The sequence below is a fragment of the Mus musculus genome, chromosome 3 (genome assembly GCF_000001635.26).
Source record: "Mus musculus strain C57BL/6J chromosome 3, GRCm38.p6 C57BL/6J".
Lineage (NCBI taxonomy): Eukaryota > Metazoa > Chordata > Mammalia > Rodentia > Muridae > Mus > Mus musculus.
In genome coordinates, this window is record NC_000069.6 from 122,978,511 (window position 1) to 123,000,374 (window position 21,864).

A 21,864-nucleotide genomic window follows, 5' to 3' on the forward strand; every position below is an offset into this window, starting at 1 on the left:
AGAATTGAAATTTTAGTCCTACAAGGAAAAGAATTTGCCTGTTAGCAGATTCTTCGCTGAGGACTCTGCCAGCCAGAAACCTACCCACCATTTGATACTCTGACCTTGGCCTTGAGAAACCAATGACAGAGACCTTGTTGAGCCCATATGGATTGGCTCACTAAAATTATGAAACTATAAAACAATTAACAGAAATTATTTTAAGTTGCTAAACTTGTGGTAACTTATTATACTATAACAGAGAACTATGATACCCAACTAAAACAAACATGTTTCTGCTTTTGTTCCCAGGATTTCAATTTTCTAGAATTCCACACAAATGAAATCATATAATGTTTAATTCTCTTGGAAGAATGCTTTTAAGTTTCATCAACTTACTGCACAACTCAGCAAGTTGTGTTGTTGTGAAGTAACACACCCAAATTTATATTTCTGTAGTGTTTCCAACTTACAGTTACTGTAAATAAGCACGAGCAGTTGAGTACAACTTTCCGTGGTCTGGGTTCCCCATTTCTCTTGGGAATACACCGAGTGGGATTACTGGGATGTATGATTGCTTATGCTCCACTTCATTAAAACAAACAAACAAACAAACCACCAGATGCATCATACGCTTTCAAACCCTTGCATTTGAGAGCTATAGCTTCAGCTGCACCAGGTCTTCACCAACAATTGTTGCCTCAATCTCTTCTATTTAGAGATGCTGTGGTCTGTAGTGTTGGTGTGTGGCTGAAACACACATTTCTAGAACTAGTGATGCTCAGCAGCTTTTCACATGCTTAGGTGCCTTCATGCCTCTCGGGAAAGAAATTACTTTCAAGGGGCTGGACAGATGGCTCAGTGGTTAAGAGCACTGACTGTTCTTCTAGAGGTCCTGAGTTCAATTTCCAGCAACCACATGATGGCTCACAACCATCTGTAATAGGATCAGATGCCCTCTTCTGGTGTACTCACATAAAATAAATCCTTAAAAAAAAAGAAAAAGAAATTATGTTCAATCTTCTGGTCACAATCTTACTGTATGCCTTATTGACCTTTAAGAATTCTTTAATTTTGAATTAAGTTTTGATGAAATCTAACTTATCAAGTTTTTTAGATTTTATATCTATTTTTTGTTTGCTTTAGCTATTACACAAATGCCCATACCTATCTCTCACAGTTCTGAGGGCTGGGAATACTAAGGTAGCAGTGGCTGGCAAGAGCTTACCTTCTTCAAAGATGGTGCCTTCTGGTATTCACACATGGGAGAGAGATGAGCAAGATTACTCCAGCCTTTTCATTCATGAAGGTTTTGCTGTCACAACCTAACGACCTCCCCCAAACCTCACCTGTTAACACTACTGCACTGGGGTTTATGTATCAACTTAGGTATTTTAAGGGTTCACAAACATTCACACTACAGCAACCCTCTAACTATACCTACCCTCTAATCTCACCTCTAGCCACCTGATCTTTGCCTTTTCCCATTCCAGCATACTGACTCCTTATCATTCTCAAACATGTATCAAGCAAATTCCTACTCTTGAGAGCCTTAGCAGTGGTACCCCTGTGCCTGGAATCCTAATGTTTCCCCTGATCCTCCTGTCTTTGCCTTCTGTTCTCTCCAAAGCCTCACCTTCTAAATGTAGCCTAAAAGTAAAGTTGCAAGCCATCCTCCACCTTACCGTCCCAACTCCCCCTGGCACTTTTTACCTTCTAAACCACTATGTAATTGACCTATTGGATGTCTTGTTTACTATCTCCGCCTCTCGATTCTCTGCAAATGTAAAGCAAGTCCCAAGCATCTTCTATATTAATTGGATGAATCTGAGAGGGAAAGCTGAAATTCTAAATAACAAGTGTTCCTAACAAAGACTACCTATAAGAGTTCATCCTTTTGACATTGAAAGATGATGTTGTCATCTACAAACATGTTCAGTTGAACTCACAGCTAGCCTGGGACTAGCCAGAGGAAGTCATAGAAGGGGCATCTTGCTAATGCTCATGTCTTTAGTCTCTGAAATGCTACCAGTCTGCCTTAGCATCTCCTGTCTGCTCAGTCATCATCTTAATCTTAAGGTGATGGCTTACCTATCTTCACATTCCCTTAGTTATAATGTCTGTGGTCTACAGCAACACAGTGCAGCTCTCCGGATGTAGTTCAGGATGAAGAAAGCCACCACCCTCTGTCAAGTCAGAAGCGACTCCATCAGTGTGGTGTGGATGGAGATTGATAGGAGAAAGGGAGGAGAAGCAGAATCTTACAGAAGGGAGAGTAAGAGAAGGAAACCGTCCACCACCCTTTCACCTTTGGACACTCAATGTAGGGGTGCTGGTCATGGTTCAGAATAGCCAGAAGTGAAGCTTAGAGGAGGAAGAATTCACAGATGGAAGTGGCTGCTCATTCCTACTAACTCAGCACTAAGAAGGCTAAAATATACTAAGGAGGCTAAAGCATTGGGTTTGAAGCCAGCTTAGGCTACAGAGCAAATTCCAGAGCATACCGAATTATAGAAAAATTTTGTCTCAAAACGTGACCCATCCAAAAAAGAAAAATTTCTGACATGATTATCTAACACTTTACTAATATTTGAATCTCTAGTATCTAGTACACAGAATATGTTTTAAAAGGTTTACTAAGAAAAACCTGCTAACCCAAAGAACACAAATGCTAAGTTAGAAACAGTATTCTTGGGACTAGAGATGGCTGAGAAGTTAAGAATGGTTGTTACTTTCCCAGAGGATCCACATTTGATTCCTAGCACCCGCAGGGCAGTGCAGAATTGTCTGTAACTCCAGTCTCAGGTGATCTGCCTCTGGCCTCTATGGGTAGCAGGCACACAGATGGTACAGACATATAGGCGAAATACCCATCCAACAAGAAAAAAACAACAAAATACAATAATGTTCCTTAAAACTTTCCCCACCTTTAATTCTTTTTTTACTGCTCAATATGATAAACTTCATACTATCACAAAGATGTCATGCTATCTCAGATATTTATTTACTAGTGTAATTAAAGTTAGGGCTGAGGTTCTCATAGCTCTGTGGTCACAGCACTGGCCTACTATACTATGGGCAAGGCCCATGACCAAATTCAATGACCAGCACCAAAACACACACACACACACACACACACACACACACACACACTGGCACACGTAAAGCTTTGAAAGGTAGGACAGTGAAGGTTTACATAAAATTTTACTTTCCAGAATACAAATATGAATACATGAGGCAATTTGAGCCCTGTGGACTCTTCCTGTGGCCCAATACAGGCTCCTCTGATAGCATTTTTTAAAAAGAAAAATGTTACAAAAAAAAAAAATCAGCCACACAGAAAAGCAATTAAATTAAGATGTGATTCTAAGCCTTATATAGTACACCTATAATCTCAGGGCTTGGGAGACTGAAGGAGGAGGATTACAAACTGGAGGTTAACCTAGGCTACACAGGAAGACAACCAAGTACATAAATAACAAAATTATAGGCAAACACTACATTTCTTGTCATGGACCACTAAGAAATTGGCATACAAATACGTGTGTGTGAGTGTGTGTGATTCTTATTAAAAAAAGAGAAAGAACTCAATTACTTGCCAAGATTAGAGTGGTATATAAAGTTATTTAATAAAATTCCAAGAACTGAGCCTGGCGTGGTGGCGCATGCCTTTAATCCCAGCACTTGGGAGGCAGAGGCAGGTGGATTTCTGAGTTCAAGGCCAGCCTGGTCTACAGAGTGAGTTCCAGGACAGCCAGGGCTACACAGAGAAACCCTGTCTCAAAAAACCAAAAAAACAAACAAACAAACAAAAAAACCCAAGAACTTGTAAAGATTTATGAATGGTCGAGTAGTTACACCTATTTCTTGTTTCTATTATACACATACATTGTAAATGAGCATTTGAATAATCGTTGCAACACAAAGTTAATAATCTACCATACCAATACTACATGTGTATCGTCACTAATGTCTACCCTGCTTCTCCAGGAGGACACAAATCAACACACGTCCATCCTTAGCACAAAATCTCAGGAAGAGCCTCATACCATAGCGCACTATGTTCAAAATGTTGGCATGTGCAATATATAAGCTACCAAGCTTTCTGTAGATTGTCGTTAGGGTCTGTAATTAGGTCACACCTTATAGTTAAAGCTGTGAAATAACAAGACTGCTTAGTATCTCAGTAACTCACCTTTGCCAGCTAACTTCAACGACCACTGTACGGAGAGAAGACGAGTTTTCAGAAAGTTGTAGAGTCAAGCAAAGTCCTTGATTCATTCCTTCTACAACTACAGACTTCCAACATAATGGAGCTGGTGTCTAATGAAGTTAGCATCTAAAAGTGCACATCACCCCTTAAAATAGATCAGATTTCTTGTCATTTTTAAACTTTATTCTGTTAAAACAAACTTCTAAGCCACTGTACACCAAAACTGCATTTTTCGACACTACATAGTGAAAATAAACTTCTGAAATTAAACAATATAAGAAATATTTTGAATCAGAGCACATAGTGAAACTGTAAGGGCATTGTGTGTGTGTGTGGGGGGGGGTGCTTTCTTACTAAAGGGCAAGAATAAGTAGAAAATGTGTCCTACCACTAAAATGGCACTTTTATTTAAAAAAAAAAAGTGACGCCTTTAAAGTAATAAACTGTTAGTGCCACGTATCATGAGTTCGATAGACAACTTTATAAATAAAAAAAAAAATCCTAAGGAAAAGGCTTGTTTGGAGGGTCTCTTGTTTTTTATCCTTTGGGAAAAATACTTAATACATTGATTCGATTTACAAACTAAACAAATCACTTCTGTAAGTTTATAGCAAGTTGTCCAAAGGAGCTCACTTTAAAAGTCTCTAAAAGATAAGTCAAAAACCTTATTTTCCATACAACTCTTGCCCGCAGAAAATCTATTAGGAATTCTTCTGACAATAGCAGATAAATCACACATTACTTTTGAAGACCCTTTCTTCACTATTTTTTTTTTCCTTTTTTCTTTAACAGAATAGGATGAGGGATCTCTGCCTCGACCATCATCGACACAGAATTGAAAACAACAGAAAATAAAACTGACAAGTTATCAATGTCACCAATCCATTCTATCATAACTTCGTGTCAGCACTGGCTCCACCTTTTAAAGGTGAAAATCAGCGTGCCTGGTCTTAAACAAGCTCCAGGGCTCACCACAGAGAACTTAGGTTTACTGCCCATGTACCTCAAAAGTAGCCTTGAAAATATATTTGGAGGAAAGAATATGTTTCCAGCTATGGAAGACCGCAAGCAGATAAGGACGTGCAGTACGTTTTTGCAAGCATTTATCGGGATCTGCACGGAGAAAACAAACCCCAGGAGAATAACAAAACCTCAAAACAGGCTCAGATTGCAGGGCTTCACATCCTCCCGGTTACACCTGCGCAGGCACTTCCTGTTCCCCCGCGCCGCCGGCGAGTAGTTTGGTAATTGTACCGTAAACCGCCGTTTAGAAGCTAAACATTAACTCCGTCCGTCTGTCCAGCTACTGAGAAACCAACCAAGCCAAGATTCTATCACATCCAATCCAGTCTGCTCCGCCAAGGAGGAACGCCAATCACGCTGGAGCCCTGGTGAAGGCTCAGTGCTCCGGCAGCTGTGGGGCTGCACCGGGAACCGCAGGAGCCTGGCCAGCGCATCCCGACCCGGCCCAATCCCGCCCTCAGCCTGCGGCCACCCGGGTTAGCGCGCCCGAGCGGGGCCAGGCCGTGGGGACCGAGAGTCCTCCGCCCTCTGCCCAGCGGGGGCTCCCGCGACTCACCCCAAGCTCTACCTCCCGGCGCCGTAGCCCTTCCAGTCCCACTGGCCCGGCTCCGCCTCGCGCCGACACCCACAACGTCGTGACAGGCAAAGCGACACGCACAGGGACAGACGGCCACACCGCCGCTTTCAGCCGCCAGACCCGCGCAGAGCATGCGCGCACGCCCAAGACCCAGGGGCCGGTCTGGGCAGTGACACCTGCGATCAACAGGTCTCTGGACCCCGCCTTCCCCCGCGTCAGGACGCCCCGCCCCCTTGCGCCGGGCCCGCCTCCTCGTCTCGCCCCGCCCCGCCCCGCCCCCGCACGTGAGTTCCCGGCTTTCCCGCGGGTGATGCTCCCTTTCCGAGGGCTTGTGTGAGGCGCGAGATCCCGCGAGAGCAGGGCTCGGGCTTCTGCCCCGACGCGGGGGTGGCGCGCGGGGCGGGCTGTGAGACGGGACGTGGCGGATCGGCGAGCGGCTGCGTGGTGGGCTGGGGACTGCGGCGGATTTCCACGGCAGACGCGGGCGTCCCGCCGTCGTCCGCCTTGGTTGGCGGCTTTGCAGCCTGAGTGCGGATGCGCGGGGATCTGAGCCGGGGTTCTGTGGGTTTCAGCCATTGCTGGGTCGGCACCCCGGCGGTCCCCTTAGGGAGTCGGTACGGTCTGTTTGCAGTTGAATGGTGTCCTTTGGCGCGAATGTATTTTCCCTAAGTGGGGCTTTCGTGACCACTAATAAAACGAACGTCTTCATAACCGCGCTGACCCAGTTAGTATTTGTCAGAAATTTTGGCAGCATCCTCTCCGCGATGTGGAGCAGGTTTTGAGTTGCAAGCTGCTGCTGCTGCGAACCAGACTAGCCTTTGTCTGGGAAACTTTTATTTGGGATGATAATTAAAAGGAAAAACAAAACAAAGGGGGGAAAAAAAAACCTGGCTGATGATTAAGATGACTCAAAAAGGTAGATGTAGGTTTGGAAGACATTTCCAAAGCTGGCGTGAGTCATAAAAGTTGACTTAGATAAACTCAAAGGGGACTCCAGTTTACCTGAAGAAATCGCATGAGGGAGACCCTGCAGGTTGGTGGGTGACATGCAGTGAGGTTATTGTGTTTGACCCGGGATCAGTGAGAATTTATTATGTACCACATAAAAGAAGTAACATGAAGCCATAGACGCCGTCCTCAACATTAACATTAAAACCTCGACGGGAAGGAGCCGGAGAAACCAGCTCTTAGAAATGTAAAGAATTGGCACCATACTGTTTCCTCTCGGGTGCACTCTGTTTTGAGGTGTTGTTTAATATATCTTCTGTCACCTCTTTCCCCTTCAGCTATATTGTGTATTCTCGGATGTATTTTACATGAGTGCCTTAAATATGTCTTAAAAATAGACCAAGGAACAAGCAGTCCAGGTTTAGTTATGTTAATGTCCTACTCTTGACGTAACAAGATCTGAACGCCTTGTTCCCCCAGGAAAAAAAAAAAATGGTAGTTAGGAAGGTCACAGTGTGGTTGTATTAACTCAGAATTACTGTTCCTCGATGTGAGGTGAATGTTGGGGGTTAGATTCAAACAGTCCCTGGGTGAGCAGACCTAAATTATGAAGGAACCATCTTCACCACATTGGTTAAGGGTTCCTACAAGGGAGTAGCTTTGGTGTGTCAGAGAATACACTAGATCATCTAGGTGAAGCCCAGCACTTCCTAGTACCAGCATACCTCTTTCTGATAACTCAGACTGAGGAATGTACTACCCTGTGGCTAAATTCCTGCCTCTGAGGACTGGTAGGAGTAGCAACTTTCTGTCCAGAGGAGCGGGGATCCAGTAGTTCCTGGAAGTCATTATAGCTAGGTGTGGTAAGTCATGGCTGATGGGGTGGGGTACTGTGAAATGCAACAAGGAGAAAAAGCAGCTAAGAGATTGAGGCAAAATTAGATGTTAGGCGAAGTCTTTTACCTATAAAAACATTCATGAGGAGGTCTGACAAGCAATTGCATATTAACTAAGCCCTAGAGAGCAAGAACTATCTTTTTTTTTTTCACTGAAGTTCTAGGGCATAGTTGAGTCTGGCTGCTATGAAATCAAAACAGTCCTTTGGGGAGTGAGGCGGATTATAGGAAAGATCGGGAAAAGATGCAAGAGACAGATATGGGAGGGCTGCTGGTTATTATCACACCAGCAGGGAGTGTATGTCTCATAGCCTTTTTATACCAGTACCTTGGGAAGCAAAGCCACAAGCTAACAAACAATTTGCTGTTCCCATCCAAAACCCTCCCTATTCCTCCCACCTAGGTCAATAGAATCTTCAGCCTCTCGCCTTGAACTTCAAGTGTATCTCCTCTTATCTTTCCATGCCTCAGCAGGCCAGGAAATCTGCCAACAGACCTGACCTGCCTTGACCCTGCCTAAAAGGCAGATTTTTCTCTGCTTCAGAGAAGCAGCAAAAGGCTCCCAACCATTAAGTATCTGGCACCAGTGTTTAACAAATACATGTTTAGTGAATGGGATGAAAAGTTGTAGTTGATTTTGTTTGTTAGAATTGATAAAACTGTTTAGGCAAAAATTAGAGCTACTGGGGATGTGTGAAGGAAGACATGTGCCTGTTCAAAGTAAAATAAGGCTAGCGTGGGCTTGGTGTAATGGGGGCCCTTGTAGGTTCTTGAATGGCATGATTAGTTTGGAGTGTGACCAAGAGTTAGAGAGGAAACTAAAGCTAAGTAAGAAGAGATTTTTCAGACCATGACTCAGGGATGAGCCTTAGAACACTCTAGTCAAAACCAGTTCCTCCATGTATATCTCGGTTTCTGTGACATAATCCTTTCCATGACGTTCCTCCTAGTTCGTCAGTGTTTCCTCTCACTTTACAGGGATTTAAACGATTACTTCCATTTGTTTATCTGTGTAGTGTGCACACGTGCTGTATACCACGCGCGTGGAGGTGAGAGGGGAACTTGTAGAAGTCTAGAAGTCGGTTTTCTCCTTCCATGTGTGTCCCAGGGATGGAACTTGGGCCGTCGGGCTTGGCAGCAAGTGCCTTTACCTATGGAACTCTCTTGCTGCCCTTCCTCAACCAAGTTTAAACGATAATATGCCTTACTGTAAATTATAAGGTCTCATTTATTCTCAGGATATTAAATCCTTCAGAGTATATTCATGTTAGTTCCCAACTTAAAATTGTTCAATGGTTTATCATTTATATGAACTAAAATCCAAAATTCTTGCCAATGCCTACAAACAAAAAATGATCTACAAGTAAAGAATGATCTCTTTACTTATCTAACAATATCTTGGTATCTCCTACCAGCCTGGATTTTACATTCTTTATTCCTGTGTACATCTCAACTAGGACATTTGACTTTATTTTCTGTATATTTCTCTCCTGTGGGACACGTGGCAGTGGTTAATTGAAAATTTTGGTTGTGATATTTGGAGGTGAAGATGCTACTAAACTACATAGGACAAGATAGCCTCCCACACAACAAAGAATCATTCAACTCCAAATAAAATCCCCTGCCCTTAGTAACAGACCCTTCCCACTCATCACAGCATGCGTATAATCCCAGATGGAATTTTTTTTTTTTTTTTTTTTTTTACCTATCTGTTAGGCAATTAGTGTGGGGGTGATTCTGACCCCTTTTCAGCAGTTTTCAGAGTTTACAGAAAAGGGCCTTTTTCTCTGATTGCAAAGCAGAATAGGAGTGTGCTGGAAGCTACTGCAGCAATGTCCTTTGGTATTTGGTGTCACCAGTCCAAAAGAATATGGTCCCTGAGGGTTATCTTTCCCTTTCAAAGAAGTTAAGGGTTGAATATTCGCTGTATGCCCCAGCCTCTGAGACGTTTTGATAAACACAAGAAGGTCAAGTTCAACATCCCTGGCATCTTACATAGCCTTCTTTGGCTTAAACCTTATTGGCTCTCCATCCCGTTCCTCCTAAGATTCTGCTATTCCAAGAACATTTGCTGGTAAGATACCAAGTGACTTAAACTGTGGCCTCCTTAAGTTTTGCTGATAGCTTAGCCAATTTCATACTCTTGAGTTATTTTACCTTGACACATTCTAATTTTCTTATTTGTAAAAACTAGGGTGAATAATAATCCATGCCACTTGATAATGCTTCAGATAAAAGCAACTACGTTGTAGTATTATTGGTTACCAATACTGTGTCACCTGATAGTGTGATGCTACACGAAGCTATGTGCTGTTTCTTGGCAGAATGCCCCTGGTCCAGACTCTCACTGTGTAGGGATCTGTTCCTTCCCGAAGGAGGGGAAGGAACCCATTCTTTCCTTTTTATGACTTTCTGTTAAGATCCTATCACAGTGAACTGAAAGCCACCTCCCAGGAATGTGAACTTAGTGTTCTTATTTTTGTCCTTTACAGCAATGGCAGTTTATCTTCAATTTCTCTTAAGGCACTACTTCATGTTGAAAATACCACTTGTGTTCTTAATCTAAAAATAATCTCTTCTCAATTTTTGAAGGCCTAGTGAGTACCAAACCAATTCATTTTAATTCATTATATTTTACCTTATTCTACAAAATACTTCAAATGAATTCTAGTGTAGCATAAAGAATAGTGGTCAGAGATAAGCAAAGGCTGGAAAGACCCTGCAAGGACAGCATATATGTATAAGAACAAACAATAACACAGGAGTATGCACTACCTGGGTCCCTTGAACTTGGAAAACCAAAAATGAGTTAGACATTTAAGTGATCAGTAATAGGAAACATTTTTCTGTCTTTATCTCAAATGTGTCACTCCCAAGTGGGTCTTCCTCTGAAGAGCCTTGGGCATCATTTACTCTGTTTACCTAGATTTCCTGATGGTGGCCTTATTGGCATGTCCCTGGTAAACTCAGTGTGCTCCATGTGGCTGGTTCATAATATACTCATATTGTCAGCCTCTGGGGAAAAAAAAAATGTGCCACCCAAAAATAAAACTGCACTTTTGCAGTGAGTCTGATTGCAGTTTAGAGAAGTATTTCTTCTGTTGTTTCCCACCACTGATTCTTAATCAGAGCAGCTCATCGAGGGCTGTTTTAGAATGGCTTGTACCTACGCTTCGCCCGCCAGTGTCAGTTTGTATTTAGAATAATTAATTTGACTTGATTTTTTGTTTTGTTCTGTTTTGTTTTGTTTTGTTTTGTTTTGTTTTCAAGACAGGATTTCTCTGTATAGCCCTGGCTGTCCTGGAACTCACTTTGTAGACCAGACTGGCCTCTGACTCAGAAATCAGCCTGCCTCTGCCTCTGCCTCCTGAGTGCTGGGATTAAAGGCGTGTGCCACCACGCCCGGCTCTTGACTTGATTTTTAATGGATTTATATGAAACTAAGAACCTATGAACCCTTAGGTTCTTCATAGAGCATGAATGTTTATGTAGCCTTGCACACAAGATCCTATTAGGTTTTCAACCTATTAGGTATTCCATAACTGACAAAAAGGATTCACTGGTCTATTTCATTTTAGGATGGTTTGCTGTTTGTTTTGAGACTATTTTGTGTAGCTTACTGTCCTACAAGCTCTATAGCTGCTGATGGAGTTAGACTCCCACAGCCTCCACCTCATCCCATGGCCGGCTTCTTCCTAAATGTTTATTGCCTAGATACCGTCTTTATCTTCAGCAGTGTCAGGGAGGAAGGCAGAGGCTGGATTCCTGACGTTCCACTCCGTGAGTTGTCTGCATTAACTCCCAAGGGCAGTTTTGAAACAAGTTAGAAAACCCAGCCTTATTCACAGATAGACTTGATTTTAAATCCTGACCATTACCATTTATTTGTCTGATTTTGACCTTTATGAATTTCTCTAAGGCTCAGTTTCCCTCATCTGTGTGTAGCAGTCTACTATTAACCCTTACTTTGGGATGCTGTTTATAAGATTAGTAGATTACCAGTGGTTTGTGGGACTTTGTCTGTGTGGTTTTGAAAAAAAAATAATTGGAGTGCTTTATGCAGATTATTAAACTTATTGAATGACCCTAAATATTAATATATTTAAGTAGTATGTGTATGCAATATTCAGCATGGAACCACCTAATAAATGTAAATTGAATAAATTTAAACAAATAAAAGAAAGTGTCAGTTAAGAGTGGTTCTGTTTATAGCTATGGAAACAGAGTAGATAGAAGTAAGAGAAGACACTGCATTGTACTAACAGACCCAGAAGCAAGGGCTGAGGCTCTGGGGTGGAAATGGGAAGAACTCATGTTCATCTGTTAAAATCCCTCACTGTTCAGATAAGGAAGCGTAGACTCGGGGAATAAAATTCCCAGGCTCCTCTCATGTACCACAGGACTAAACACTCGCAGCTTGCCTGCCATGACACTCTTTCCCTGAAACATTCTCAAGTCTCCGAAGAGCTGGGTCTCTGGTTCCTTAAAGTGAAGCAGAATCCCTTCTGGGTCCAAACGTTGATGACAAACATACTTGGTACTTCTGTGCCACTTTGGGAAGTCAGGGAAAAGAGCATAAGATGGAAGTCAAGCACTTTCCGGAAACAGGTATCTTCTTTTTCCGAATTATGATATCTGAGGTAGTATCCTGACTATAAAAATGACCATGGGGCCTAAAGAGGTGGCTCAGCAGTGAAGAGAACCTGATTGTCCTCACAGAGGACCCCCAGACAATTTACAACCATGTGTAACTCCAGTTCCCAGAGCTCCAAAGCCCTCTTTGTTGCTCTTGCAAGAGGACCTGGATTTGATTTGTCCATACCAGATGTTGTTTCACAACCATTCATACCTCCAGTTCCAGAGGATTTGACATGCTCTTCCGAGCTCCGTGGACACCAGGCATGCACATAGTATACGTACACACATGAAGGCAAAAAACCCCTAAATTAAACTTTTTCAAAATTTGTAAATAAAACTACTCAGTGTAGTTCCAAAGGACTCCCAAACAATATAGGTTATTTTTGTTGCTCCTGGTTGTTTCCCAAAGGTTGAAGGTAAGTCTCTATTCCTGAATACAGCACACACTTAGGACACAGAAGATTCGAGCTGGATCCGACCTGAAACCCTCCTTCCTGAGGTCTAGCTTTCCTAGTACCAAAGATGCTACGTGAGCTGACAGGGGACGGGAGCAGTCAGGAGTCCTACCTAACTGACTCCTGTGAACCCCAACTTTGCCAAACTGGTGGCAAGATATCCCTAAAGGTACAGTGAAGACATTCATATCTTGGCAATAACTAACAGTGGCCTAATGGAACTCAAGGCCCACTAAACAAGAGGGAACTCAGGCCTGATCCTGGAAACCTAGCTACATGGAGCTAGTATCGTCCATCATGAATGGTAGAGGAGAGCCAGTTTACTAAGTTAGCATAGTTCCCGACTGCATTGTAAGTACTTGTCCTTATACCCATAGATAAGTGTAGCTCTCACCCCTCATCAAAGAAGCGTCCCTTTATAGCAAATAGAGACCATTACAGAAGAATCACAATTTGTCAAAACATAGACATCAACTGATCATCAGTCCATGATACATCTACATCACTACTCTGTCACCACAGGTCAGGGAACATCAAGAAAGAGGGGGCTGAAAGCTAGTAAGAGCCAGAGGAGCAGGAAGTTTGCTGAGAGTCTATCTATCTTCTAGAAATGACAGGGAAGCTACATTCACAACACCTCAACAGTATGGCTGCCTAAACAAGGATACCACCAATAGATGTGCTAACATGGGTGGGGAACTCTCACAGGACCTTACTGCTAGACTAACAACTACAGGCTACTAATGGCTGCTGAGAGGAGACATGGAGAATCCCTTTTTCCCAAGGATGAATTCTGTATTTGGTTATCCTTTACAAAGTGGTCAGAACTAAAATCATGTACACACAAGCAATACCAAACAGATTTGGCAGACTGTGCATGCCTGTGTGCATGTGCGGGTGTGGGTGCGGTGCGTGTGCGGTGCTTGTGCAGGTGCGGTGCGGGTGTGGTGCGGGTGTGGTGTGGGTACATGCACAACAATAATAAAGGAAGGAGGCCATCAATCTGAGGCCGAGTGAAGGGGATATGGGAAGGGTTGGAGAGTAGTAAGGGAAAGGGGAAATGATGTAACTACATTTTAGTTACATTTTTTTTTATTTCTAAAATAAATTTGTGTTTTGTGCAGGGTGATAAATATGGATCTATTTGCATTCTTCTACATGCAGACATCCAGTTAGACCAACACCATTTTTTGAAGATGTTCTTCCCTTTCTCACTGTATGGTTTTGGGTTCTTTGTCAAGAATCAAGTATTTGTAGGTGTGTGGGTTCATTTCTGGGTCTTCAGTTCTATTCCACTGATCTACCTGCCTGTCTCTGTACCAATACCATGCATTTTTTATTACTATTGCTCTGTAGTGTAGCTTGAGGTCAGGGATGGTTATTCCCCTAGACATTCTTTTTATTGTTCAGGATCATTTTAGCTATCCTGGATTTTTTTTTTCCATATGAAGTTGAGAATTATTCTCTCAATATCTGTAAAGAATTGTGTTGGAATTTTGATGGAAATTGCACTGAATCTGTAGATTGTTTTTGAGAAGATAGACATTTTCACTATATTAATCCTACCAATCCACTAGCATGGGAAATCTTTCCGTCTTCTGATAGCTTCCTCAATTTCTTTCTTCAGAGACTTGAAGTTCTTGTCATACAGGTCTTTCACTTGCTTGGTTAGAGTTACACCAAGATATTTTATATTGTTTGAGGCTATTGTAATGGGAATTGTCTCGCTAACTTCTTTTCTCAGTCCGTTTATAGTTTGTATAAAGGAGGGCTACTGATTTCTTTGAACTGATTTTGTATTCAGCCACTTTGCTGAAGGTAAAGCAGTTTCTTAAGAAATACAATAGGAAAGGAACACAGTGTCTTTTGCTCAGAGCACATTGGCTGGAATACCAACTACAAAGGAAGTTGCCCTGAAGACTGTAGTTCTTTGTAAGGATGACAAAAATATTCAGGGCACAACTGTTTCCAAGTTGAACTTCCTTGTTGAAATGTACTTCACAGGAAAAAGAAAAGAGGAGAAATCTTAAATTTCAGTAAAGTAATAAAATAATTGGAAAATAATCAGTAATATTTCAGAGAATTATAAATATTTCTAATGGCAGAGATTTACAATAGTTAGTAACATAAAAAAATTTGACCCAGAACTGCTTAAAAAAAGTAATTTGAAACATGAGCAGAACACAAACCTATAGAATGCTATTTAATAGGGCTGAATTCATCATGAATTATTTATTGTGTCTAGTTTGTTTTTGATTTTGTTTTTTGAGATAGGGTCTCTTTTCTGGAACTCACTATGTAGGCTAGGATAGCCTCAACCACACAGATCTGCTGTTTCCTAGTGCTGGGATTAAAGGCGTGCACCACTGTACTTAGCTATCCGTAATTCTTAACTGCTTGTGCTATTGAAATGCTCATCTTCCTGTGAAACAAACCCTAAACCTGAATACTTTTAAACCTGAGGAGAAGCACTAGCCAGCTGCTCACAAGTAATACTCCCAGATATTTTGTACACTTCAAAATGAAAGTTTTCTGGTTAAATAGCATTATATAGGTTTGTGTTCTGCTCATGTTTCAAATTACTTTTTTTTTTTAGCAGTTCTGGGTCAAATTTTTTTTATGTTACTAACTATCAAACTAGAATAATTTTAATGAAATAGACACGATTTAAGTTGCTAAAAACAAAGTTGGCATCTAAAATTTGAAGAACTACTAGCAGATTTCAGACATTTTATACTACAGCCTAGAATAGACTACTTTGTCACTCATTACACACAAATATGCTTAAAAGTGAACCCAGAATTTCATGGACTATTATTTTGACTATTAGATATTTATTTTGATACTCTATTATAAGATAAATCTGTGATCATAACCAACCAAATTGAGATCTAGGCTCCTTTGAAAAACATAATAGACATGGATCAACAGATTTTTATTAAGTAAAGCAAGATTCCTCTTTTTTATAATACAGAATAGAAATTTATTCCTGTCCAGTTAGGAAAATACTCACTGTGGTTCATGTATTAACCCATTTTCTATTTATATAACAGAGTATTTGAGGTTAGGTATTTTATAGGGGAAAATGTTTGTTTCTCTTACAGTCTTGAAACCCAAGAATAAACGTCAGGCAGCCTTGTCTATTCATTGCCTGGGTTGATGGAATAACAACTATGGTAACAGCCTAGAGGAGATCGTGTACCCAGAAACAATAGAGACTCAGGCCCCAGGCCTGCTCCTTTTGTATAGTCTGATTTCTCTGGAACTAACTGACATCTTATGAAAGCTACATTAATCTCGTTTGTCTTAGGGTTTACCTTGCTGTGAAGAGATACCATGACCAAGGCAACTCTTATAAGGACAGCATTTAATTGGGCCTGGCTTACCGGTTCAGAGTTTCAGTCCATTATCATCAAGGTGGGAGCATGGCAGTGTCCAGGCAGGCGTGGTCCAGGAGGAGCTGAGAGTTCCACATCTTCATCTGAAGGCTGCTAGGAGAAGTCTGGCTCCCATGTGGTTAGGAGGAGGGTCTCATTGCCCATCCCCATAGTGACACACTTCCTCCAATAAGGCCACACCCACTCCAACAAGGCCATGCCTCCCAATAGTGCTACTCCCTGGACCAAGCATATTCAAACCACCACAGCATCTCAGGGTGGAACTCTTAGAGTCCTAATCATCCTGCTGCTTAACCCCATCTCTTTATTCTGCCACCTTAACACTGACAAAGTGGGGACCAAGATCCTAGCACTGGAGCCTATGTGGGACATACCAAAAACATACGCAAACCACAGCAGTTTGATGTCATCATGTTACTGATTTTACTGAGAAAACTGAAACTTCCTTGTATTACAAAAACAGACTTAACCCTCTGGCTCCATATTTTACTAATATTAAACTTTCAGTTTTATTTTTCTATGCCTCATAAATTTGATGTACAAATTGGATAAGCTGATACATGTTTCAGTACTCATGCAGAGCCATTTGATGGATGTCGACAGAAGACGTGGCTTGTAAACATGTGATAATTGTGTTCACTGAGGAGACAGGAAAGAGAATAAGACAGTGGGTAGAATATTACTACAGAAGCCAGAGGCTTCAGTCCTTACTTAGTAGTTTCTGAACTAATCTTGTCTCCATTCTAGAAGTGAGATTATTTTAAACTTTTTTTTTTTTTTTTTTTTTTTTTTTGGTTTTTCGAGACAGGGTTTCTCTGTATGGCCCTGGCTGTCCTGGAACTCACTTTGTAGACCAGGATGGCCTCGAACTCAGAAATCAGCCTGCCTCTGCCTCCCAAGTGCTGGGATTAAAGGCGTGCGCCACCACCACCTGGCTATTTTAAACTATTTGAAGGTAACATCTAATTTTATGGCTCTATTTTTCTAAGCTAATAGCTATTAAACGGAAGGAATGTTTGAATATTATGGTTATAGTTGGCACAATAATAGCCTGGTTTTATTAGTCACCTTTCTCACTGCTGTGACAAAATACCCGATTGTCATTGTCAGAAGCCATCTAGGAGATAAAAAAAGTAACAGATAACTTTCTGAAGATGGCCAATTGTATTGCATGGTCTGCAGTGGCGAACCCTGATGTGCAAGGTCTTCAGAGATTTCATCTCAGAATTGGTTCTTGTATTATGTCTTTCATATTATTATTAAAGAGTATAGTGATCCCTGGGCATAAGCCCACCCCATTGGGCAGATTTTCTGCAGCTCAACGAAGATGTACTCTCTTGTAGTAATGCTATGAAGGCATATGGATGATTTCTTAATTCCTAAATTTATACTAGTAATTTTGAGTTTCCTATAGAAAGGGCTGCAATTAGAACTCTGTTAACTTTTCTGTGTCACAGACTAACTCTACAAGGATAGAAAGCCAGTTGGAAACATATTTACCATCAGGGAAAACATTCCTTTTGGGCTGGCTGTAAAACCATTATCTGGTAACTGGGGTTGTAAACTGTGAATGGACAATTTATTATAGGTGCAAGGACAGAAGATAAAATGTTGACTGGATTTATCTATACAAAATTTCAAAACAAATGAGACACTGAGCAGATGATTTCCCTCTTGAGAAAACATTGCTAATGTAATGATGTAAGAATTATTGTTTTAAACTTTTAATGAACCTGTGAAGTTAGTGATAGATAATGAGTGTTTAATTAGATAATTAGTCTTAATGGAAACTCATGTAAACATTTCTGTTGTCACTTATTATTCAATTTATGATTTATGTTTTAAACTTGTGAACTTTTGATAAAAGATGTTTGGAATACCATGTGATCATGTATCCTGAGAAATACAAGAACTAGGAACTATGACAGTAGGAGAGCAAGCAGAGAGAGTAAAGCAGAGAGAGCAGGTTTTTTTGTTTTTTTTTTTTTTTTCTTACCATGAGACTTCTTATTTGGGAGCTTTTTCTTTAGGGGTTTTTCCACTAACAGAAACAGAAAGGTAGAAGCTTTTTCTTTCTCTGAGTTATAAATGTTGGAGCTTATTTTTCATCCAGAATGAGTGAGTTTTTTCTGCACTGGTCCTTGCTCAATGGAACTTTCTCATGGGGGATTTTGCTCCATCCACCAATTTTATATATGTATTTGTAAGTATAGGTGTGTCATGTAAGTATGTAATTTGATAATACATGCGGTTGGGCCCAAGAAAAATGTGAATGTATCTGTATGTGTGTGTGAGTGTGTGTGCTTCTGTACATATTACCTGTGCAAAAGGTTTTCTTTCTGTGAGCATGATTTTCTTTTCCTGGTTCACTAAAAGCTAATTGCTCCAAGCCTCCTGCTTGCCTGGACAGCAAGAGGCAAGGTTTCTGGTCAAGAGAAAAAAGAGCCTTAGCAATAAATCCTCTACTAAACATCCCTCCCCGGCTTCAGACCAGTTCACATAAGGCCAGACAGGCCCCTGGAACCTCATTAAAGTGATTTAGGAAAGGGAGGGTTTGTGATTCAGTCTCTGAGAGTCCTAAGGGTCAAGCTTGGTTGACTCTGTTGATCTTCCTATAAACTTCCTACCCCCTTAAAGACCACAATCCTTCCTTCTGTTCTTTCATAAGAGTCCCCAAGTTCCATCAACTGTTTGGCCTGGGTATCTGCATCTATCTGAGTCAACTTCTGGGTGGAGCCTCTCAGAACCACCAACCAAAGAACATACAAGGGCTGGACCTAGCATCCCCACACATATAGCAGATGTGCAGCTTGGTCTTCATATGGGTCTCAAACAACTGGAGCCTTTGGGGTTGTCCCAAAGGCTGTTGCCTGTACATGGGATATGTTCTAGCTGGGCTGCCTTGTCTGGCCTCAGTGGGAGAGGATGCACGTAGCCTCACAGAGACTTGATGTGCTAGGGTCAGAGGGATACCCATGGGGCCCCCACCTGCTCAGAGGAGAAAGGGGGAGTAGGGGAAAGGATTGTGGGGGGAAGTGAGTGGGAGGGGGCAGTGAGAGGGATGTAAAGTGAATAAGTTACAAAACAACAATAATACTAAATTAGCAATGAAAAAAGGGAAGCATTTATTTTTGCTCAGTTGGGGATACCTACAGTTCATCACAGTGAGGAAGGCATGGTAGTGGTAGCATAAGGTGAATAGTCACATTGTATCCACAATCAGGAAGCAAAAAGGTGAATGTTGGTGCTGAGCTAGCTATCACCTTATCCCCTAGATAAGTCTGGACCCTCAGCCCATAGAATGGTGCGTCTTACATTTGGGTAAGTCTTCTCACCCAATTAACCCAGGACAGAAAATTCATCAGACATGTCCATGGCCTTGTCTCCTAGGTGATTCTAGAGCTTGTCAAGTTGACGATATCACCATCAGAGTAGTCTTTGCTTATTTCTGTATATAAAATATCTTTTATCTTTGTTAACAAGATAACACTTAAACATCAGGCTATGACATTGCATATATAATATAGTCCAATGGAGTCTGATAATTGTGATTATTCACCATCTTTGGTATCTAAATATACATTTTAAAACACAATCATTTTTCTTTGTGCCAAAAATTTAACGTGTTCTATAATGTGCAACCGCAAGGTATTGCAGTTTGAAAATGAAATGTCCCCGGTAAGTTCATGTGTGGAATGCTTAGTCTCCAGCTTGGGGGGTATGTGTGATGGTTCATATTGATTGTCAACTTGACAGGGTCTAGAATCGCCTAGGAAACAGGTCTCTAGGACTATCTATGAGGGATTATCTAGGTTAAATCACACCTGGACTTGTTTGTGGAGGAGTGTCTGGACTAGGTAAATTGAGGTGGGGAAGCAAAAGAATGCTGAGCACCAGAATCCACCTTTGCTTCCTGACTAGGGATGCTGTGAGACCAGTTGCCTCATCACGCTCCCGCTGCCTGCCTTGCCTGCCATGCTGGACACCCTCTCTAACTCTGAGTGAACAAAAGCCCTTTCTTAAGTCGCTTTTGTTAGATATTTTGTATCAGCTCCAAGGAAAGTTAACTGATACCGGATGTTCTTTGGGGAGGTCTTGGAAACTTTTCGCTGGGGGAAGTACAACACTCCAGGCTTGATTTGTGGGTTAGACCTTGTTCACTGCACTTTCCCCGCTGCCTCCTCCTCTGCAATGCAAGGTGAGTAGACAACTGTCTGCTTGACATTCCTGAAGCGACAATGTTCTGGACGATCTGCTGAGAGCCCAGAATGAACAGTCAAGGACTAAAAAGTAGCACATTCGAAACTGTGACCGGGACAAAATTCTCCCTCCTATGGTTGTTTATGTCAGTTACTTTATTACAGCAACAAACAAATAAAAAGAACAACAACAACAACAAAAGCAGCAGCAACAATTGCAAAAGGATCCCAACACAAGAAGTTTTATATCTCAATGTCTTTTTTAGGTGCAACTGTCTTGAAAACCCATTTAAACACTTGATGTGTGTCGTCCTTTTCCTGTCCCCATTGAACTCTCTTTGCTTAAACGGATGTGAAAACTAAACTTCATAGCAAAGGAGCCCTTTTTAAAATGTTTTGATGAATTGGAAAGGAAAGCTGTTGCAATCTGCTGATGACAGCATCAATCTTTCTATGTATTAAAAGTAAAGATTGTAGCCAGGTGGTGGTGGCCCATGCCTTTAATCCCAGCACTTGGGAGGCAGAGGCAGGTAGATTTCTGAGTTCAAGGGCAGCCTGGTCTACAGAGTGAGTTCCAGGACAGCCAGGGCTACACAGAGAAACCCTGTCTCAAAAAACCAAAAACCAAAGCAAACCAAAACAAAACAAAAAGAGTAAAGATTGCATTACTGAAGCAACTATAGTTCATACTCATCTTGACTTTTTATGTTACCTGTTGGTGTCAAACCTGAGGACTGATCCCTATGGAGGGCGGACATAGGCAGTGACTAAGGCGGTTGATTTCTGGTCAACACAAACCTCTTTGACAGGACCTCCTCCGCAGCCTTTCTGTGTCTTCCTGAGCTTGCAGGCAGTCCAGCATGCCAGTGACCTTCCGCTAGAGTTGTGCGGGTCCTTCTGGGTTTTCTTCACCCAAACCCCTCTTTCTGTCATTTAGACATTTTTCCTATGAAAATTACTTTACATTTGATTCCATCCTGGCATCAGCCTCTAAAAGAATCTAGCCAGACACATTCTGTTAGAAGAGTGTCAAGGGTAGTAAAAAGAACGCAAGCTCAGGGAGGAGCTAGAGGGTAATGGGTGTCTTTCAAAAAGCAAGGTCAGGAACATTAAGAGGACATATCATTTGAACAGTTTGAGAAAATGGTGACTTACACAGTGAAAAGTGTATTGCTTCACCAATCTGTGATAGATCAGTACTTAAACTTTTTACCCCAAATGTGACAATTTTATGTACAACTGCTTATATGTTATTTGTGAGTATGAGGAGAATATAACGAGAATGTCTAATTATGTAGCAGTCCACATCAAGCGAATGCATACATGGAATACAGTTATAAAGCATAGGTGAAGCTCCAGATACTCTAAGATGGCCGAAACTGCTGCGTACCAATGAAATTACATTTCTATTCATCACGCTTCATTGGGGCTGGAACTTCTACTTCTTTCATGTTTGATTTGCTAGTAAGATAGCAGTTTCTATGCTAATTCTTCAATCAGTAGTTTTAAAAATATTAAATTAGGCGGGTCATCGAAAT

General features: G+C 41.5%; 1 protein-coding gene across 10 annotated transcripts in view; it reads right to left on the reverse strand.

Annotated features, from left to right (window-relative positions):
• Usp53 (ubiquitin specific peptidase 53) overlaps positions 1–6,390 on the reverse strand; it is a 53,415-nt gene extending 47,025 nt beyond the window's left edge. For 2 of the 10 annotated variants that reach the window (XM_017319820.2, XM_011240314.3), the window contains exons 1-2: positions 5,196–6,390; positions 4,175–4,337 (exon numbers count right to left, since the gene is read on the reverse strand). The gene's annotated coding sequence lies outside the window, so the exon portion shown is untranslated. The remainder of the gene's footprint in view (positions 1–4,174; positions 4,338–5,195) is intronic. The other 8 variants (XM_030252941.1, XM_030252940.1, XM_011240317.1 and 5 more) reach the window with 5 other exon arrangements.
• Between the last annotated feature and the right edge of the window lie 15,474 nt (positions 6,391–21,864).